This window comes from Berghia stephanieae, chromosome 1 (assembly GCF_034508935.2).
Source record: "Berghia stephanieae isolate SIO BIC M18660-M18661 chromosome 1, UCSD_Bste_1.3, whole genome shotgun sequence".
In the NCBI taxonomy this organism is placed as follows: Eukaryota; Metazoa; Mollusca; class Gastropoda; order Nudibranchia; family Aeolidiidae; genus Berghia; species Berghia stephanieae.
The window spans coordinates 22,295,853-22,303,352 of record NC_088360.1 but is presented as its reverse complement, the minus strand read 5'-3'; the positions used below and the strand labels follow the sequence as shown (position 1 = coordinate 22,303,352).

The window sequence follows — 7,500 nt, the reverse complement described above, 5'->3', positions numbered from 1 at the left end:
GTAACCAACGTCTCAAAGCGGTGTGTTGTCGGGATGGACAAGGGGCTCGGAATGCCGTCAAAGCAGGTGTGATATTATATGTAACCAACGTCTCTAAGCGGTGTGTTGTCGGGATGGACAAGGGGCTGGGAATGCCGTCAAAGCAGGTGTGATGTCAGGATGGACAAGGGGCTGGGAATACCGTCAAAGCAGGTGTGATATTATATGTAACCCGTCGTCTCTAAGCGGTGTGATGTCGGGATGGACAAGGGGCTGGGAATACCGTCAAAGCAGGTGTGATATTATATGTAACCCGTCGTCTCTAAGCGGTGTGATGTCGGGATGGACAAGGGGCTGGGAATACCGTCAAAGCAGGTGTGATATTATATGTAACCCGTCGTCTCTAAGCGGTTTGTGATGTCGGGATGGACAAGGGGCTGGGAATACCGTCAAAGCAGGTTGATATTATATGTAACCACGTTCTCTAAGCGGTGTGATGTCGGGATGGACAAGGGGCTGGGAATACCGTCAAAGCAGGTGTGATATTATATGTAACCCGTCGTCTCTAAGCGGTGTGATGTCGGGATGGACAAGGGGCTGGGAATACCGCCAAAGCAGGTCTGATATTATATGTAACCAACGTCTCTAAGCGGTGTGATGTCGGGATGGACAAGGGGCTGGGAATACCGTCAAAGCAGGTGTGATATTATATGTAACCCGTCGTTCTAAGCGGTGTGATGTCGGGATGGACAAGGGGCTGGGAATACCGTCAAAGCAGGTGTGATATTATATGTAACCCGTCGTTCTAAGCGGTGTGATGTCGGGATGGACAAGGGGCTGGGAATACCGTCAAAGCAGGTGTGATATTATATGTAACCCGTCTCTCTAAGCGGTGTGATGTCGGATGGACAAGGGGCTGGGAATACCGTCAAAGCAGGTGTGATATTATATGTAACCAACGTCTCTAAGCGGTTGTGATGTCGGATGGACAAGGGGCTGGGAATACCGTCAAAGCAGGTCTGATATTATATGTAACCAACGTCTCTAAGCGGTGTGATGTCGCGATGGAAAAGGGGCTGGGAATACCGTCAAAGCAGGTGTGATATTATATGTAACCCGTCGTCTCTAAGCGGTGTGATGTCGGGATGGACAAGGGGCTGGGAATACCGTCAAAGCAGGTGTGATATTATATGTAATCCGTCGTCTCTAAGCGGTGTGATGTCGGGATGGACAAGGGGCTGGGAATACCGTCAAAGCAGGTGTGATATTATATGTAACCCGTCGTCTCTAAGCGGTGTGATGTCGCGATGGACAAGGGGCTGGGAATACCGTCAAAGCAGGTGTGATATTATATGTAACCAACGTCTCTAAGCGGTGTGATGTCGGGATGGACAAGGGGCTGGGAATACCATCAAAGCAGGTCTGATATTATATGTAACCAACGTCTCTAAGCGGTGTGATGTCGCGATGGACAAGGGGCTGGGAATACCGTCAAAGCAGGTCTGATATTATATGTAACCAACGTCTCTAAGCGGTGTGATGTCGGGATGGACAAGGGGCTGGGAATACCGTCAAAGCAGGTCTGATATTATATGTAACCAACGTCTCTAAGCGGTGTGATGTCGGGATGGACAAGGGGCTCGGAATGCCGTCAAAGCAGGTGTGATATTATATGTAACCAACGTCTCTAAGTGGTGTGTTTTCGCGATGGACAAGGGGCTCGGAATGCCGTCAAAGCAGGTGTGATATTATATGTAACCAACGTCTCTAAGTGGTGTGTTGTCGCGATGGACAAGGGGCTGGGAATGGAATTAAATAGACGTCTAGACGCGAATAGGAAACTGGAGCTTAAATTTTATTTATTCTCATTCGCACATTGCGAGTCACACCCCCCCCCCCCCCTAAAAAAACCAATTCCCCCCCCCCAAAAAAAAAGCAAAAAAACAAAAACAAAACAAAAACAAAACAACATTTAAAAAAAATAAATAAAAATAACACAAAACAAAACAAGACAAAACAAAACAAAACAAAACAAAACAATATTAAAAAAAAACAATACACAAAACAAACAAACTTTAGCTTTTGTTTAGCGCAATATCCACTAATCGTGCTCGGAGCGCTTTACAAAGGGTCGCTGACCGACAGCAACCCGTCACATGAAGGACGAGACATGAAGCCTGCTAGCCGATATTACATAATTTGTTTTTTTTTCAGACATAGACAAAGCTGTGAACGGCCAGGTCCTCACTTTTACACCTGAGTACCGTGACAGAATGTAAGCCTTTGCCAATCCAAGGACTCCACTGACTAGGCGCCTCTCAGAGCGGGGCTCGAACCCAGGACCTTCCGACCCGAACGCAAGTGTCATAATACCGCAAGACCACATAGCGAAAAAAAAAAATCAAATTCCGAATTTTATTATTTCTTTTCCTTATGATTCTTCAAGGGGGGGGGGGGGGGGGGGGGGGGGGGGGGGGTTCCTACTTGAGAAATTTTCAAGAGTGAAAATCTGGCATTTGAAGAGCACTTGATAGACCGCCACGATACAATGTATTACATTCTGTGTGTATATATCGTCATGCTGTATTGTATCTGCTGTGAAAGGCTATTCTGTCAGACATTGGGACCAGATAATTATTATGTCTGTTAAAATATTGTTAAAATAATGATAGTAATAATAATAAAAGTAATAATAATAATAATAATAATAAATAATAATAATAATAATAATAATAATAATAATATAATAATAATAATAATAATAATAATAATAATAATATAATAATAATAATAATAATAATAATAATAATAATAATATAATAATAATAATAATAATAATAATAATAATAATAATAATAATAATAATAATAATAATAATATAATAATAATAATAATAATAATAATAATAATAATAATAATAATAATAATAATAATAATAATATAATGATGATGATGATGATGATGATGATGATGATGCTGATGATGATGATAATAATAATGACGATGATGAAGATGATGAAGATAATAATAATAATAATAATAATAATAATAATAATAATAATAATAATAATAATAATAATAATAATATCGAAAACTCTCAAACCTGGGACTTCTTTGACGATTTCCTTGACGTGGCAGGATTGAGAGTTTTTCGACAAGACGAATGCATGGCCAGTTTCATGGAATGATACGAGTATTATCGGTCTTGAAGGAAGAATTTTATGGCCAAAATGGTTTTTTATAATGCTTTTTTTTTTCTAATTCGGAGTACGGTAGAAAAAGTAACGGGTTTTCTAGTCGTTTGGAATGACTGACACACACACGGAATGCCATAGGGAAGTGGGGGGGGGGGGGGGGGGGGGGGGGGGGGGGGGGGCAAACACAAATGCATGGGTTAATGTTTACAATACTAAATGTTAATGTTAATGTCATGAATGGGACAAGGGGAGGAGACAATAGGATTCAACAGTCGTCACGTCACTTCCTTCCTAATGACGCATGGTAACTTAGCAATACTGGCTCTAAACTATCGGAACAATGGCGGACGTCCGTATTAAATATTTCTCCGGCGAGCATAAAAGCGTATCCAGAGGGAAAAAAACCCATACATTTGATCATGTTTTGACTTTTACACATTCTGGTCACAAGACATATGAAAAGTTCTAGCCAGCATGAAGAATAAAAAGTAAGGATTTCTTTGTTTAGAACCAAGATGGCCGCCGTTGTCGGGCGGCGTGACATCAGACTACTGAATCCAATTGACGGTGGAAATGTAAACAATCAAATACTAACGAAACAGTGAAAATTACCCGAACGACCGCCATCCTCAAATAATGTACATGTCATTTATTCAGCCTATAATATTCCCATGGTTATCTGGTTTACCCATGCTCCACGCGCTTCACAATGCTACATTCATTCATTCATTTATTCCCTCAACGAGCTTCATGGAGTCAAATTTCATTACTTACAATAAACAGTTAGCAGTTCTTTCCAGTGTGAAAAACACACATTTAACAAAAAGAAAGAAAAATAGAAAAGAAAAACTAAACAAAACAAACATACAAAACAAAAAGTAAAACAGACAACAAGAAAATCAAAACAAAAAGAAAACCAAAGAAAAACACAAAATAACAGACCAAAAAAAATTAATAAACACACATACACACACACACACGCACTCACACATACACACACACTCACACATACACACACACTCACACATACACACAAACACTCACACATACACACTCACACATATACACATACACACACTCACACGCAAACACACACACATACACCATAAAATATACTTTGTCAAACAAGGTCAGTGATTTATTTCTCCACGGGTTAACAGGGATTAGAGTACAGTCCAAACAAAAATTTTAACCCCCCCCCCCCCCCCCCCACACACACACACACCAACAAAATAAAACAAACACAACAACAGTTACCAAAACAAGAAAACAAAACAAAACAACAAACCCAAAAGCAAAAAAAAAAAAAAAAAAAAATACCCAAAAGAGTCCTTGGAAAACGATCTTTACTCACATTCTCTCACCGTACTCAGGTGTAAAACGAGTACCTGACCGTTAACAACGTTGTCTCTGTCGAAATAGAAATAATTGTAATATGGCCTAACAGGCTAAATGTCTCGTTATACATGTTACGTGTTGCTGTTGGCCAGGGACCCTTTGCAAAGCGCTTTGAGCACGTTTAGTGGAAATTGCCCTATATAAAAGTAAAAACACCGAGACGGTGACAGAGATGATTTGACCAATTAACGGACGTGCTCTGTCAAAACGTGTATTTAAAAATTTGGCCAGAAAACTCGTCCTTGAAATATCGATCAATCTAAATGACCTTCACCTTGGCAAGAACTAAAATACGTGGGACTTAAAGGAAGAACACACGAGGTAGGTAGAGTTATTTAATTATTTTTTAATTATTTTTTTTTTACCAAGATAAGGGTAATTCAAATCGATCGATATTTGAATGACGAGTTTTCTGGCCAAATTTTTAAATACGTGTCTTTCTATACATCATAGTGTGGCAGTTTATTGGTTATAAAATACAGATAAAAATTATTGTTATTATGGCCGGAAAATTGGAGAAAAGAGCAACCCAAGCGTTCCATGAACGCCAATCAGCCTAACTCTCACCGAACCTTTCACCAGCAAACTTCATGAATAATGGATAGCTTAACTTCTCTATTCTCAAAATTTCCAACGGTGTTCAATGCGAAACAAGTAGCCAATTATGATTAATTATTTGCTGAAGAATAAAAGATTTATTTATTCCAAACGACGAGTTACAGAGACAAAGATAGCCTGACCCCACCCTTTTGTCTCGGAGGAAATCGAAAGGTATTCGCGGAACGTTCAAATAAAAATATGTAAATTTCTGAGTAATCATAAACATCTTCGCAGGTGTTGAGTGTTTACACGAAAGCATCACACCCAAAAAAAACCCCACCCAAAAACGTAATTGATGCACGGTGGTGTGTACTTAACAATGCCATTTCAAACACATCAAATTTGTAACACATATCAACGAAAGTATCCCTTACGATCAATGGTAGCATTGAGCAGACGCACGAGATGGTACGGTGCGTACAAAACAAGTCCAAAGAAAGTGGGAGGAGAAAAACAAAACGAAACTAAATCAGACAAAACGACTTTCGTACACAGACAAAAACTTGTTTTATTTAGACCGGGGATTTTCATAGGCTGAAATACCGATACACAAAGTAAGAAAATACTCAACATGTCAAATATTCTTAAACGTGAGTATTGTTTCAAATGACTTTATACACGTCTTCGAATTTTCAGCTTAAAGAAAAATCTTTTGACACTAATTTAATTTATCGATATTTGAAATAAAAACTCTGAAATGAAATAAAGAAAGAAAACTGTTTTGTAGTGGAAGGAAAGTTCTAATGTTGTAAACAAGCGGCCATCGGGGTGAGGTGAGGATTTGTCAACACAAGGTAACATTTCAGTCTTTTGTACGCCTGTTTAACATCTATTCTCATTCAAAAAGGCGGAAACAATCGTGTTGAAAAATGAAATAAGAACGTTCCAATAGATAGGGACAGAGACAACTCCCCCTCCCCCCCCACTCCACCTCTTTTCCAATCATTCTCCTTCGTCATAAATGAATTTAAATGACAAAACACAATTCTTGCTATAGTCTAATATCGTTGTGCGTCATTAGGGCAATTTACAATGTCACTATATGAATCCGTGTCATCATCATCATCATCATCATCATCGTCATCATCATCATCGTCGTCGTCATTATTATTATTAGTACCTATTAAAAAGTTTTTCCAAGATTTTTCAACAGAGAAGACTTACAAATTACCTATGTCGTCTATCTGGAATGTAGTCATGTATTTATGTCTTTATTGCTTTTTGTTGTTGTTGGCTGAAGGAGGATTTTGAGCCTGAAACTTTCCGTGTTCGGTATTTTGTTCTTTTTTTTTGTGAAGCTGTTATATTCATTTTTTGTTCATTACTTTTTACAGTCCACAGCTTCTAGCAGCTTGGTATCTCCGAGATGTTCAACAAACTTTTAAGTATCCTTTGAAATTCCATTGCTTTAGAGTCACGTGATCTGATTCATGTGATCTTATCTGATTCATGTGATCTTATCTCTCTACACAGGCATGGTGTCGAGGAAGTTTCACCATTATCATCATCATCATCATGGCTTATCCCTCCTGGATGTGGCCTCCACAACCAACTGCCATCCAAAACAAGCTTCTGTCCTCCGCCATCCTTCCACATTCAGTCTCTGGCTTATTCATCCATTCGCTGACGTCTTGTGACCATCTTCTTCTTGGTCTCCCTCTCCCTCTTTTACCTTCCACAATAGGGAATGAGATTAGGGGAAGAGTAGCGTCCCTTGATTGGACGTCACCCATAGTCTGTGACGTCACCGGCGGAAAAGTTATCAGAGAGAGAACGTCATGTTGGTTGTGCGCATGCGTTCTCTGTCTAATAACTTTTCCGCCGGTGACGTCACAGACTATGGGTGACGTCCAATCAATGGACGCTACTCTTCCGCTAATCTCATTCCCTATACCCTCTAGATAAATAAAAATAATCAAGGGTGCCATGTCACTTGCGCAAGATTTAGTTTCTGTGTCATCTTGATGTGATATGACTCCCCAATGGCCGGGGAATCTTTCACATTTTTGTTATTTTCCTTTGCGGTCCAGGCAGGGAATGCAGATCATTTTCCAGTTGCATTTCATTTCAAATGCAGCAATTTTATTCTCATCGTTTGTTTGTTTGTTTTTTTTTTTTTTTGCAAATTCTCCATGATTCACATCCATATAATGCTGTTGGAAATAATCGCGTTCATAATATAATATTTTCATTTTCAGTTGGAGGTTTTCGGTTCTCTATCATGTCATCATTTTTGTCAAGTTTGTTTGGGCAAGTGATTTCCTCCTTTGGATACCAAGAGTCGATTTTCCATTTGCCTCTTTCTTGCCCCAAGACATACAAAATC

The 7,500-nt window shown here is 39.3% G+C and overlaps 1 protein-coding gene across 2 annotated transcripts in view; it reads right to left on the bottom strand.

Moving 5' to 3' along the window:
• The window catches only part of LOC144970426 (uncharacterized), a 227,617-nt gene that overhangs the window by 3,915 nt on the left and 216,202 nt on the right, over positions 1-7,500 (bottom strand). The window lies entirely within an intron of this gene.